Source organism: Enhydra lutris, unplaced genomic scaffold (genome assembly GCF_002288905.1).
Source record: "Enhydra lutris kenyoni isolate GAN:26980312 unplaced genomic scaffold, ASM228890v2 scaffoldscaffold19, whole genome shotgun sequence".
NCBI classification, from domain to species: Eukaryota; Metazoa; Chordata; class Mammalia; order Carnivora; family Mustelidae; genus Enhydra; species Enhydra lutris.
The window spans coordinates 4528056-4544039 of NW_019154103.1; the positions used below are offsets into that span (position 1 = coordinate 4528056).

At 36.8% G+C, this 15984-nt stretch overlaps 1 protein-coding gene across 1 annotated transcript in view; it reads right to left on the reverse strand.

Annotated features, from left to right (window-relative positions):
• Window positions 1-15984, reverse strand: part of LOC111148283 (adaptor related protein complex 3 beta 1 subunit) — a 278207-nt gene that overhangs the window by 154954 nt on the left and 107269 nt on the right. The gene's annotated exons all lie outside the window — the stretch shown is intronic.

Genomic DNA, 15984 nt, shown 5'->3' on the forward strand with positions numbered 1-15984 from the left:
TAGATCCAATTCAAGAGCCGCTTAGAGGTAATTTTTGTTACTAAGTACCTGAAACACACTTTTTACTTCTGAAAAGATGAAGCAGATATACTTTTCCCTATTCCTCTATCTACAACTAGAAACTGGAGACATTATATAAAAAATAAACTTAAGTAAGGAAAGACAGAGAGGAGAAGAAAGATTGGATATGGACCTCAGGACCCAAAGAATGAAACAAGAGAAGTTCCTTGGGTTTTCATTTTTACCATATTTTACCAAGGACTGAGAAACTGAGTGCCAAAAACACCAAGCACAGATAAAACAAACCCTCCAAAAGCCTACTCTCAAAGCCAAAAGGACTAAGTAAAAGAAAATCTAGCAAGACATCTTTTAGAAAATAACTACTCTACTGTAGCTACCAATAGAGAAAAAACTAAGGTTTCATTCCTACCCCCATCAGCAAAGGCTGACATGGGAACCTAGACTTCCTACTGCCCCATGCTATAATGAGATGCCTCAATCATCCACTGGAATGATGTCAGAAAAGGCCACTATAGCCAAGACTTTAATTCCCAGGAGATAACATGGCATCCCCACAGTGTCAATGGAGACAAAGTGCAGAACTTGCATATCTAAGTCTACCCATCAAGAACAAAGTGACCTTGGGGCACGTGGGGGCTCAGTCGTTCAAGTGACTGCCTTCAGCTTGGGTCATGATCCCAGGGTCCTAGGATGGAGACCCATGTCCTGCTCCCTACCGGGCAGGGAGCCTGCTTCTCCCTCTCCCTCTGCCGCTCCCCCTGCTTGTGCTTATTCTCTGTCAAATAAATAAAATCTTAAAAAAAAAAAAAAAAAAAAAAAAAAGAACATTATCCCGCCCCACTGAGCTAGTCTAAGAAAAAATACTCAGTGGACACTCAAGATTTATAGCACCACCACCCAGTGGTAACAATGACACTAGTGGAGGAAACATGTAGACCAGCAATGAGACATTTCTATCCCTCCCAGCCTAAGAGCTATCAGGACAAAATTATTGGGGAGCCTGAAATCCCATATTCAGCCACAGTAACAGTGAAGACAACCTCCCTGGGGTGTCAATGGAGGCTAAGTGGGGAAATAGGACTTCTACCACGACCTGGAAGTAATGAGGGAGCATGCACTCCACCTTTCCCTAATGGAATGTTATCAAACAAACCCAGCTAAAACAGAAGAGCTGGGGGTGCCTGGGTGGCTCAGTGGATTAAACCCTCTGCCTCTGGCTCGGGTCGTGGTCCCAGGGTCCTGGGATCGAGCCCCACATGGGGCTCTTTGCTCAGCAGGGAGCCTGCTTCCCCCTCTCTCTCTGTGCCTGCCTCTCTGCCTGCTTGTGATCTCCAACTGTCAAATAAATAAAATAAACTCTTAAAAAAATAAATAAAAAATAAAACAGAAGCTCTGAATAAAATGTAGAATCTCATAATATTCAAAATGTTCGGGTTTCAATAAAAATTACTCATCATTCCAAGAACAAGGAAGACCTAAAGGTGGATGAAAAATGATAACCAGTAGATGCCAACATTACAACAGGAATATTAGAAATATCTGATTAAGATTTTACATCAGCCATCATAAAAATGCTTCAATGGAAAATGAGGAACATCACTGAAATAAAAGGAAAAATAGAAAGTCTTAGCAAAGACAAAGTCTTGAGAAAAAAAACAATATATAAAAAAAGACCAAACAGAAATGTTATAAGTGAAAAATATAAGAGTCAAAATTAAACAATGACTGAGATCAAAAGCAGTATTAAGGAGATAAGGAAACCATCAGTGACTTGAACCATAATAAAAGAGAAATTGCCCATTCTGAATAACAGTGCAAAAACAGACTAACAACAAAGAAAAAGAAAAACATCCCCCCCCCCCACCAAAAAAAAAAACCCTCAGAACTTCGGGGGACTTGTGGAACTATAACAAAGTAACATCTTTTGTCATCTAAATCTTGGAAATAAAGAAGACAAAGGGTGGGGCTGAAAGAGCTCCAAGAAATAATGGATGACAAAATATTACTTGGCAAAAGAAATAAAAATACAGACTGAATAAGGTGAGTAAACTCTAAGCAAGATATATACAAAGAAATCCATAATAAGACATATTAAGTCAAACATCTGAAAACTAAAGACAAAGATAAAAATCTGGAAAGCAGCATGATAGAAATGACACTGGAGAGGATTTGTTAATGAATCAGAGTGATTAGTGATGAGGATAAAAATGTGAAATAAGTTGAACTTAGAAGTTAAAACCAATAGGATGCAGTGAGTGAATGTGAAGGATGAAATGGGACCACTTAAACAGGATGTCTCCATTCCCAGCCTGGATAACCAAGCAGATAATGATGTCACCAGATAAGAAAACCTGTCCAGGGAGAGAAAGAATCTCCCTCTTCTTCATGGCTTCTTGCTATACAAACATTCTTAAAAGATAGTCTAAAACAAAACCTACAAATGCCTTTACTAAAAAGAGCTTCAAAAATGAGGAATTCCAATGAAGAACCATCTCCCAATATTTTCTTTTGTTCATGACTGACTTACCCTTATTTCTAAGTGAATTCTCTTTCTACACATTCACAAATTCCTCCTAAGAAAACTAAATGTATAATTTGTGGTCTCTAATCATTTTTACTTCAATATGGTAGAAAAGTTTTTAAAACGGTTATATAACTAAAGAGTTTTTAAACTTGACACCAAAAGCATAGTCCATAAAAGGGAACATTAATAAACTGGATCTCGGGGCACCTGGGGCTCAGAGGGTTAAAGCCTCTGCCTTCGGTTCAGATCATGATCCCAGGGCCTGGGATCGAGCTCCACATCAGGCTCTCTGCTCAGCAGGAAGCCTGCTTTCCCCTCTCTCTCTGCCTGCCTCTCTGCCTACTTGTGATCTCTGTCAAATGGATAAATAAAATCTTTAAAAAAAAAATAAACTGGATCTCATCAAAGTTAAAAAATTCTTGCTCCATGAAAAACCCTCTTATGAAGAATAAAAAAATTCTAGACTGACAGAAATATCTGCAACCACACGTATGATAAAGGACTAGTATCCAGAATATAAAGACAACTCCCAAAACTCAACCGGAAAAAAAAAATTGAATTTAAAAAAGAGCAAAAAGTATTTTTAAGGACTGAACTGTACATCTCACCCTCCAAATTCACATGTTGAAGCCCTCATTCTCAAAGTGACTATATGACAAACTAGGGCCTTTAAAAAGAGGTCATTAAGTTTAACTGAGACCATCTGGGTGGCACCCTAATCCAACAAGCACTGGTGTCCATATAAGAAGAAAGAGAGACACCAATGGTGGCACAGAGAAAAAAACATTTGAATACCCAGTGAGAAGAGAGCCATCTGCAAGCCAAAGAGAGACAGACACCTCAGGAGAAACCAAACTTGCCAACACCTTGATCTTGAACTTCCAGTCTCCTGGAAGAACTGTGAGAACGTGAGAAACAAATATCTGTCCATCAAGCCACCCAGTTGGTATTTTCTTACAGCAGTACTAGCAATCTAATACAGACTTCAACAAATAAATTCACTGAAGAACGTATGGCAAAAAGCACATGAAAAAATAAAACTTCATTACCTTCTAGGAAAGCACAAATTAAACCTACAGCATATCAAAATGACTACACTACACACATATCAAAAAGGCTCTCACCTTATAGGAAAACATAGTGACAACACCAAATGATAGTGAGAACACAGAGGAAACTGATCATTCATACACTGGTGGTAACTCTAAAAGGTTATAGCCACTCGCAGTTTGGCAATTTCTTACAAAACTAAACTTGTAATTACCATACCAGTAATTGCACCTCTGGGCATTTATCCCTGGGAAATAGAAATTTACACTCATACAAAAACCTGTTAACAAGTATTCATAACAGCTTTATTCCTAGTAGCCAAAATGGAAACAACCCAGATGTCCTTCAATGGATGAATGGTTAAACGAATGGTAAATAAAATGGTTAAACATTTATGCCATGGAATGCCACTCAGAAATAAAAAGAAACAAATAATGATAGATACAACAAATCCAATTAATCTCCAGATAAGTATGATGAGTGAGAAAAATCCTAAAAGATTACATGTTTTATTATTACATTTGTATACCATTCTTGAAATGACAACATTATAGAGATAGAGAATCAATTAGTAGTTGCTGGGGGTTCAGAGGGGCAAGGTCAAGCAAAGGGAATGAAGTAGTTTCAGAGATGCAATGGCAACACGAAGGATCTCTGTGATGGAAATATTCTGAATCTGGACTGTACGAATGTCAATATCTTCGTTGTAATACCTTACTAGTTTTGTAAGATGTTGCCACTGGAGGAAAACAAGCATAGGTTATACCAGATCTCTCTGTATTCCTAAAACAGCACGTGAATCTACATTATTGTAAAATTAAAAGTTCAATTAAATAAAATTAAGGAGAAAAAAAAAAAATCAATAAATTCTTTTTTTTTTTTTTTTAGTAAGCTCCATGACCAGAGTGGAGCCCAACATAAGGCTTTAACTTACAACACTAAGATTGAGACCTCAGCTGAGATCAAGAATCACACACTTGGGGAGCCTGGGTGGTTCAGTGGGTTAAGCCTCTGCCTTCAGCTCAGATCATGATCTCAAGGTACTGGGATCCAGCCCCACATTGGGCTCTCTGCTGAGCAGGGAGCCTGCTTCCCCCTCTCTCTCTGCCTGCTTTCTGCCTACTTATGATCTCTCTCTGTCAAATAAATAAATAAAACCTTAAAAAAAAAAAAAAAGGAAATCACATACTGAACTGACAGAGTCACCCAGGTGCCCCAAATCGATAAATCATTTAAAAGCTATTTATATATATTTATTCATTGTTACAATAATAAAAGAAGTGATCTTAAATGTTATAGGTTAATATCACTTACTGAAGTACTTTTACTTTGTTAAGTGTGTACAGTAATATACAATCTTCACTTAACTCGACTTAAATATCACTCAAAATACTCAACAGAATTATTACTATTAGGTTTTTTAGAAGTAAGCGTAATATTATCTGAATGTTTTTAAAATCCATAATAAAAAAATCTTAAGAACATCTCCAAACAGAAAAAATCACAAAATTTATACTCTCTGGAAACCAAAGAAGTTTTTTTAAATACTCACCTTCAAATATAAACCATAAATTACAACATTATCATTTTCCTTTGAATGCATAATTCAAAATAAACTATAGTTGATCCTTGAACACAGATTTAGGGGCTAACCCCAACATAGCTGAAAATCTGAGCATAACTTTTGACTCCCCAAAAATTTAACTACTAATAGCCTACTGTTAATGGAAGCCTTACTAATAACATAAATAACTGATTAACATATACTTTGTAATATACATATATATTTATATATATATACTTTGTATATATATATTTATATATATATTTGTATATATACATATATATTTGTATATATACATATATATTTATATGTAACACACTAAATTCTTAAAATGTTAACTAGAGAAAAGACAATGCTAAGAAAATCATGAGAAAATACATTTATAGTACTATACTATATTTATTGAAAAAAATCTATGTATACGTGACCTGCACCATTCAAATCTGTGTTGTTCAAGGGTCAACTGTACTTGTCTGCCAGTCCTTTGAAGAAAAATTAAAAAGACTATAAATGAGATATACTTTTGTCTTTTTATTTTTTTACTTTTATTTGCATTTATTTTACGCAGAATTTACTCCTGGGCCGTAAGTTTTTGTTTCTTCAGTTTTTACTAGGATATCTTTTTTTCTATGAAACCTCCTGTTCTGATTTAGGAACAGTCTGCTCTTTTTCAGTAAGAATCCTCTCAGTGTGGCAGGGAGAATGCAAAGATTTGACCCTCTTGCTTTACATGATTTTGTACAGTTATCTGGGTCATATAAACAGTGAACCATTTTCAGAGATCATCTCAGCCCACTTATAGGAAGAAATGATACACTGTTACTCAAGGCCAGACTTGAGTGACTTTGCTTTATGAAGTTCCAGGCCAAACTGATTCTATTATGTGCATTAATAAATTAATAAAATGATACCCAAATAATCACATTCTCTAAGCGTGACCACTCTCCTACAATCCTTAGTCAACTTTAATCAAACAAATGTTCAAACACTACCTGAAACTGATATATAATGAACTGCTGTGTTGACACAATCTAACTAGCAAAATTTTCAAATGCACATAAAAAGCTAATCACTAAGCATTTATTCATTCCACTTCTTCTTCATTATTAACACACTTTATTAAAGTTCAATTATATTATTTGAATAAGACATTTGCATTGCTTGATTAATTAATAAAGGGCTGACATGTTCATGAGGTTAATGAATGAGGTAAGACTTCCACACAGAATGGGAACCAATCTCCAATAATACACATCTGAGCTGTTGGCTATATTTTCACAGGTTTTCAATCCATAAGAACGGACAACAGCCCAAACAGAATGGAAGCCAGGTGTACACAACCAAAATGGGTATATACCACATCACACCACTTCCATAATAGTGCTGGCTGGCAAATTACTTGACCTCTCCTTTTCTTAATTTACCCATCTGTGAAAGGGAATAAAAGCAGTATCTATATCATAAAAGTATTTATAAAGACTGATAATGTTAGTGGAGGCACTTAGTTCCTCATGCCTATTAAACACTCAAATAATAGCTATTACCACAGCTTTTATTAAGAAATTTTCTTCCTAGAAAAACCACATAACAGAAAACACTAATTTACCTCAAATCAAATATCCTGAGTTGCCAAATATAAAGAGAAGTTTACCCCTAAAATCTCCTCCAAAAAGAGACTGTCTCATATTTGAGAATTTACAAAGGTATCATGAAGCTCTTGTACAACTACTTCATTTTTACCATGATACACTGTTTGGAAAACAGTGAAACAACTTTAATCAATGACAATTATAGATGCTTAAAAGAAGTCCCAAACTCCAGTGACAAAAAATGTCATTATAAATATAAAAGGACTTTAAAGATCACTTTTAAAAAATAGGTAATATAGGATAATAGAGTTCTGCTTCCAGTAATAAATAGACAATGTGAAACAAACCCTTCTAGTGAGAACTAGGAAAGCTAGGGAGAAACCATGAAACACATCTCAAGGCACTAACAAGCTAAAAGAACAGTGATGAATTATGTAGGCAAGACCCAGAAGTAGTAAACCTAGAAATCCGTCTGAGATTTGCAATTGCTTTTCTCTAAATACACCTGCTATTACCTAACAGGAGTCTGAGAGGCCTATAATCTGAGCAGAGCTTTCCGTAGATTCACAAAAACATACAAACAAAAACTAGACATTAAGATCCACCAAAAAGCAAAATTCCTACTAATTCTCCCAGTCTTTAGTTTAAAAGCTGGGAGTCTTAAAAATAAATTAATTTAAGTAAGTAAATAAATAAAAGCAAGTCTTTTAGGGAATACGATGCTAAACTAAAGCCCAACTTTTAATCATCTCAATCCATAACTGAAGTGATAAAGTGAATCAGATTTTTGATATCCTTACCTAGTAATAATTCCACAAGCAAACTGAAACCCAAGAACCAAAGCTTCAAATTAGTTCAACAATGTTTTACAAAGAAGGAAAAGAAGGGAAGAAAGAAAATACAGTGTCATTAAGGCTAAGGATTCAGTTTCCATTTCAAAAGAAAAACAGGTTATTATATGGAAAGTGGCAAAAGAGGGGCTTCTGAAATAGATGTGCAATATCTGTTTCTTAATCTGACTACTCATTATATATGTATATTCATTTCATGAAAATTCCCTGATAAAGTCATTTGCTTCTGCCACATGTACATTATATATTACTTCAATAAAAACTTTTTAAAATATGCATATAAGACACAATGATGTGACTACAAATCAAGAAGAAAATACAAGTAAAAAAAAGCTAGATAATGGGGATAAAACAAAAAATTAAACATGGACTATAAAATAACTATGGATAATATGTTCATGGATAAGACTGAGCTTTTAGAAAGGAATTCAACACAATTAGTTGTTATATAAAAGTGACATTCAGTTTTTTTTTAAAAAAAAATTTTATTATGTTAGTCACCATAGAGTATGTCATTAGTTTTTGAAATAGTGTGCCACGATTCATTGTTTGAGTATAACACCCAGTGCTCCATGCAATACATGTCCTCCTTAATGCCCATCCCTGGGCTACTCCATCTCCCCACACTCCCCCAAAACCCTCAGTTTGTTTCCTTGAGTCCATAGTCTCTCATGGATCGTCTCCCCCTCTGATTTCCCACCTTCATTATCCTCTTCCTTCTCCTAATGTCCTCCATGCTATTCTTTATGTTCCACAAATAAGTGAAACCATATGATAGTTGACTTTCTCTGCTTGACTTATTTCACTTAGCATAATCTCCTCCAGTTCCATCCATGTTGATGCCAAAGTTGGGTATTCATCCTTTCTGATGGCTGAGTAATATTCAATTGTATATGTGGACCACATCTTCTTCATCCATTCATCTGTTGAAGGGCATCTCAGCTCTTTCCACAGTTTGGCTATTGTGGACAATGTTGCTATGAACAATGGGATACGGGTGGTCCTTTAAAATACACCTGTATCTTGGGGGAAATACCCAGTAGTGCAATCACTGAGTCATAGGGTAGCTCTATTTTTAAGTTTTTGAGGAATCTTCCAACTGTTTTCCAAAGCAGCTGCATCAATTTGCATTCCCACCAACAGTGTAAGATGGTTCTCCTTTCTCCATAACCTCTCCAACACTTGTTGTTTCTTGCCTTGTCAATTTTTGTCATTCTGACTGAGGTAAGGTGGTATCTCAGTGGGGTTTTGATTTGAATTTCCCTGATGGCTAAAGATGATGAATACTTTTTCACGTGTCTGTTAGCCATTGTATGTCTTCTTTGGAGAAAGTGGCTGTTCATGTCCTCTGCCCATTTTTTGACATGATTATCTGTTTCTTGGCTGTTGAGTTTGGGAAGATCTTTATAGATCCTGGATATCAGCACTTTATCTGTAGTGTCACTGCAACCATCTTCTCCCATTCTGTGGGTTGCCTCTTTGTCTGTTCCCTTGGCTGTACAGAAGCTTTCTATCTTGATGAGGTCCCAGAAGTTCATTTTCACTTGTTCCCTTGCCTTTGGAGATGTGTCTTAAAAGAAGTTGCCATGGCCAATGTCAAAGAGGTTACAATCTATGTTCTCCTCTAGGATTTTGATGGATTCCTGTCTTACACTGAGGTCTTTCATTCATTTAGAGCTTATCTTTGTGTACAGTGTAAGAGAATGGTCCAGTTTCATTCTTCTGTATATAGCTGTCCAATTTTCAAAGCACCATTTATTGAAGAGACCATCTTTCTTCCATTGGATATTTTTTCCTGCTTTGTCAAAGAGTGGTTGACCAGAGTTGAGGGTCTATATCTGGGGACCCTATTCTGTTCCATTGATCTGTGTCTGTTTTTGTGCCAGTACCATACTGTCATGGTGATCACAGCTTTGTAATATATCTTGAAAACAGGCAACGTGATGCCACCAGCTCTGTTTTTCTTTTTCAATATTTCCTGGGTGATTTGGGTCTTTTCTGGTTCCATACCAATTTTAGAATTGTTTCAGCACTTTGAAAAATGCCACTGGTATTTTTATTGGGATGGCATTGCAAGTATAGATTGCCCTGGCCAGCACAGATACTTTAACAATGTTCATTCTTCTGATCCATGAACATGGAATGTTTTTCCATCTTTTTGTGTCTTCAATTTCTTTCATGAGTGTTTTTGTAGTTCCTAGAGTATAGATCCTTTACCTCATTGGTTAGGTTTATTCCAAGGTATCTTATGGTTTTTGGTGCTACTGTAAATGGAATTGATTCCCTAATTTCTCCTTCTAGTTACACTGTTAGTGTATTGGAAAGCAACTGATTTCTGTGCATTGATTTTGTATCCTGCCACATTACTGAAATGCTGTATGAGTTCTAATAATTTAGGGGTGGACTCTTTTGGGTTTTCTACGGAGTATCATGTCATCTGCAAAAAGAGTGAGTCTGACTCTTCTTTGCCAATTTGAATACATTTTATTTCTTTTTGTTGTCTGATTGCTGTTGCTAGTACTTCTAGTACTATGATGAACAACAGTGACAAGAGTGGACATCCTTGTTGTGTTCATGATCTCAACAGGAAGGTTCACAGCTTTTCCCCACTGAGAATGATATTTGATCTGGGGTTTTTGTAGATAGTTTTTACGAAATTGAGGAATGTTCCCTCTATCCCTACACTCTGAAGAGTTTTAATGAGGAAAAGATGCTGTATTTTGTCAAATGCTTTTTCTGCATCAGCTGAAAGGGCCATATGGTTCTTGTCTCTTCTTGTATTAATGTGTTCTATCACACTGACTGATTTGAAAATGATGAACCATCCTTGCATCTCAGGGATAAATCCCACCTGGTCATGATGGATAATCCTTTTAATGTACTGTTGGTTCCTATTAGCTAGGATCTTATTGAGAATTGTGGCATCCATATTCATGAGGGATATTGGTCTGTAATACTCCTTTTTGATGGGGTCTTTGCCTGGCTTGGGGATCAAGGTAATGCTGGCCACATAGAATGAGTTTGGAAGTTTTCCTTCTGTTTCTATTTTTTGAAACAGCCGCAGGAAAAAAAGTATTATTTCTTCTCTGAATGTTTGGTAGAATTCTCCAGGGAATTTATCGGGCCCTGGACTCATTTTTTGGGAGGTTTTTGATCACTGCTTCAATCTTATTACTGGTTATTGGTCTATTCAGGTTGTCAATTTCCTCCTGTTTCAGTCTTGGTAGTTTATAGGTTTCCAGGAATGCTTCCATTTCTTCCAGGTTGCTTAATATAATGGCATATAGTTGTTGATAATAACTTCTAATAATTGTTTCTATTTCCTTGGTGTTAGTCTCTCTCCCTTTCATTTATAATTTTATTAATTCGGGTCCTTTCTCTTTTCTTTTGGATAAGTCAATGGTTTATCAAGCTTATTAATTCTTTCAAAGAACCAGCCTCTATTTCATTGATCTGCTCTACTGTATTTCTGGTTTCTAATTCACTGATCTCTCCTCTAATCTTAATTTTTAATTTTCTTAATTTTTCTTCCGCATCGCTTAGGCTTTATTTGTTGTTCTTTCTCCAGCTCTTTAAGTTGTAAAGTCAGTTTGTATATATGAGATTTTTCTATATTTCTGAGTGAGGCTTGGATGGCCACGATGGCTATGTACTACCACCTTAGGATAGTCTTTGCAGTATCCCATAGGTTTTAGACCAATATGTTTTCGTTCTCACTGGTTTCCATGAATTGATTAAGTTCTTTGATGTCCTGGTTGACCCAAACATTCTTAAGCAGGATGGTCTTCAGCTTCCAAGTGAATGAATTTCTTCCAAATCTCTTCTTATGACTGAGTTCCAGTTTCAAAGCACTGTGGTCTGAGAATATGCAGGGAATAATCTCAATCTTTTGGCATCAGCTGAGACCTGATTTGTGACCCTGTATGTGGTCTATTCTAGAGAAAGTTCCATGTGCACTCGAGAAGAATGAATATTCTGTTGTTTTAGGGTGGAAAGTTCTAAACATATCTATGAGGTCCATCTGGTCCAGTGTTTCATTCAGAGCTCTTATTTTCTGCTTAGATGATCTGTCTATTGCTGACAGCAGAGTGTTGAGGTCTCCTACTATTAATATATTATTATCAATATGTGTCTTTCTTTTGGTTAACAGTTGCCTTATGTAGTGGGCTGCTCCCATGTTGGGGTCATAGATATTTATAATTGTTAGATCCTCTTGTTGGATAGAACCTTTAGGAATGATACGGTGTCCTTCTGTATCTCTAACTACAATCTTTTTTAGAATCTAATTTGTCTGATATGAGAATTACTACCCCAGCTTTCTTTTGAGGTCAGCTGGCATGAAAAATGGTTCTCCATCCCTTTACTTTCAGTCTGGATGTAACTTTAGGTTCAAAATAAGTCTCTGTAGACAGCATATGGATGGGTCATGTCTTTTTATCCAATCTGCAATCCTGTGATGTTTAATGGGAGCATTTAGGTCATTCACATTAAGAGTGATTATTGAAAGATACGATTTTATTGTCATCATGTTGGGTGTGAAGTCCCGTTTCTATAGATTGTCTCTGTAAATTTCTGTTCTATATCACTCTTGGGGTCTTTCTACTTTTACAGAATCCCCCTAAATATTTCTTGCAGGGCCAGCTTGGTGGTCACATATTCTCTCAGTTTCTGCCGGTGTTGGAAGCTCTTCGTCTGTCCATCTATCCTGAACAACAGCCTCTGGATAAAGTATTCTTGGCTGCATGTTCTTCGCATTTAGTACCCTATGTCTTGCCAACTCTTTCTGGCTTGCCTCTGTGACAGATGCAACATTATTCTGAGTTCCTCCCTCTATATATAAGAAATCTCTTCCCTCTCTCTGCTTTCAAGATTGTTTTCTTGGATCTAAGATTTGCAAATTGTACTATTATATGTCATGGTGTTGGTCTGTTCTCATTGATCTTGGGAGGAGTCCTCTCTGCCTCTTGGACATGAATGTTTGTTTCCTCCCCCAGACTAGGGAAGTTCTCAGCTACAATTCGCTCAAATATATCTTCTAGACCTCTCTCCTCCCCCAGCCTCTCAGGGATCCCAATAATGCTGATATTGGAATGTTTCACTGAGTCACTAATCTCTCTCAGTTTGATTCCTTGGGTCTTAATTTGTCTTTCCCACGCTGCCTCGGTTTCCTTCTTTCCTATCATCTGACCTTCTAGCTCACTAATTTGTTCTTCTGCCTCACTTACCCTGGCAGTCAGAGTATCCAGTTTAGACTGCATTTCATTCATAGCATTTTTAAGTTCGGCCTAATTAGATCTCATTTCTGTCCTTAGAGATTCTATATTGTCATTAATATTTTTCTAAGGCCTAGATATCACCTTGATAATTGTTACTCTGAACTCTATTTCTGACATCTTGGTTATACCCATTTGCATTAGTTATGTGGCAGAGGCCACAGTCTCTGATTCTTTCCTTTGTTAGGGGTTCCTCCTCTTAGTCATTCTGTTGAGGGCTAGTTGAGGGAATGTACAGAGTCCAAATTATTGACCACAACCCAAGCAAGATGCACCTGTTTTATGGGACCTTAGGGTTGTCAGCCTCTTGCTCTTCCAGGCTGTCTTCTGAGGGAGGGGCCTGCCATGCTGTTACTCAGGCAACCCTGTTTGGGCAGAGTTGCCCTGACCCCTCTGGGGGGAGGGATGGGCTCAGTGTAAATCGATTTCTGGGGACTTTTGTTCTCAGACAGCCTTCTGCATCTCTTCTAAGAGTCAGAGCATAAGTAACTGCATCCAAACCTAAGTCTCAGAACAAAGAGATTGCAGTCTGATCTTCACTGAGCTCTCCAGGCCATAATGTCTCCAATTCTGTCTGTGCTGCTAAAAACCACAGCATCCTGGTGCTCGCTTTGGCAGCACATATGCTAAAACTGGAACGATACAGAGAAGATTAGCATGGCCCCCATGCAAGGACAACACACAAATCCACAGCATCCTGGGTTGTGCACCCCACAGCAGCATTCCCAGCCCTTGCTCCCAGGGCCAGGCACATCTCTGTCCTTTGTGCTTCTAAAGCCACAAGTTGCCCCGTTTGCATGTGCATCCCTGTAGCTCCAGGTTTCAGTCTGTGGCACTGCCCTAAAGTCCTTTCCCTGCCACTACTGGTCTTCGAGTCTGTGCCTAGTCCCCAGCAAGGGAGGCTTTTGCCTTCCTGGCTCAAGATCACGGAGGCTCCCTCTCCCTTCATCTTCTGATATCTGCCTGCACAATCACAATCACAGCTCCCCACTTCATACCTCGAGACTAAATGCCAGAGAGATTCTGTTTGTAGACATCCAGATATATCTTCTGATTTCGTGGGTGTTCAGAATGGTCTGGTAGATAACCAGCTTAATTCAGGGGACCAATGGAAATAGGGTCCCCTTCTCCTCCACCATCTTTATTTCAACCTGACACTCAAATTTGTTTTTTAAGATTTTATTAATTTGACAGAGAGAGATCACAAGTAGGCAGAGAGACAGGCAGGGTGGTGGTGGGAATGAAGGCTCTCTGCTGAGTAGAGACTGATGCAGGGCTTGACCCCAGGATCCTGAGATCGATCATGACCTGAGCCAAAGGCAGAGGCTTAAACCACTGAGCAATCCAGGCACCCCTTCAATTTTTAATACCATTTTGATATAAAGTATTATAACTTATAAAGTGTTATAACTTATAACTATAACAGCAACCACTTATAGAGTTAACACAGTAACCTTCTGAAATTTCACTTTGACTGTTACATGTGTTATAATTTCGACAGATCACAAAGAGAAAATTTGCTTAGAGAGAATAGACCAGATAATAAACTTTAATATACTTCCATGTGTACTTGAAAGGGGTATTTGGAAGTATTTTATTTTTTAATAACACATATTTAATGAAAAAAACTATTATTATTCAAAATAAAACATTTAAAAAAAAAAAATAAAATAAAACATTTAGTTAAAAAGAGTGGCACTGGTTTGTTTTGTTTTGTTTTGTTTTTTTTGAATATAGTATAGTTAAAACACAATGTTACATTAATTTCAGGTATACAACATAGTGATTCAACAAATTTATACGTTATGCTACCCTCACCACAATTACAGCCACCATCTATCACCATATATTGCTATTATAATATCACTGACTATAATCCCTATGCTGTGTGCTTTATTTCCATGACTTACTCATTCCATAACTGGAAACCTGTATCTCATACTCCTCTTCACACATTTTGCCCATGCAGCCTCCTCTCTCCTCTCCTCTGGCAACCATCAGTTTGGTCTCTGTATTTATAAGCCTGATTCTACTTTTTATTTGTTTATTCCTCTGTTTTTTTTAAATTCCAAATATGAATGAAATCACATAGTATTTCTCAGTCTGATTTACTTCACTTAGCATAATACCCTCTAGGTCGACCTGTGTTGTCACAAATGGAATGATATTGGGGGAGGGGGGTTTGGTCAGAGAGAGAGAGAGAGAATCTTAAGCAGATTCCACAGCCCAGTGTGAACCCTGACATGGGCTAAATCTCACAATCCTCAGATCATAACCTGAGCCAAAATCAGGTTTCAGTAATCAGTCACACGGTTAACTGACTAAGTCATCCAAGCACCCACGATCTCATCTTTTTTAAGACTAAATAATAGTACCGTATGTGTGTGTGCACACATTCTTGCTCATTCATCTATCGATGAACTCTTAAGTTGCTTCCATGTCTTGGCTATTGTAAATGATACAATAAACATGGGGTGCATGTATCTTTCTGAATTAGTGTTTTCACTTTCCTTGGGTAAATGCCCAGTAGTGGAATTATTGGATCATATGGTATTTCTATTTTTAAGTTTTTAGTGAAACTGCCTAATTATTACAACTTATTCTGTATCCCCCAGTATTTCTTATTTAAAAACTGATCTGATGCACTCTCAACTTATTTAATACACCTGTGAATCTGGAACTAAGTAGAAAGACCTCTTCTATATCACTGAGCTAGCTATTATGAAGCCCTTAAAAATTATTCTAAATATAAAGTCCTTAATCAGAGTATATTATAATATAATTTTTATCATCTTAATAGTCTGTTTTCCTGATATACAGATAATAAAAAGTAAAACTTAAAAAGAAAAAAGAAATTATTATATCTCTCATTCTGCCAAGGATCAGGAAAATAGAAATGTGTTTTAGAAGTATTTACATCAATAAGGTAAAAAAACAAAAAAGCATTTGTTATATATATTATTTCTACTGAGCCTGGAGAAATGAGGCATTACCATACATAGGGTTTCTAAAAGGATATTAATTAAATCACTTTATATTGTGGTTTACATTGGTGATTTTTCAAACCACACGGTCATCAAGTAATGTCACCTTTACTTCAATAAGATACTGA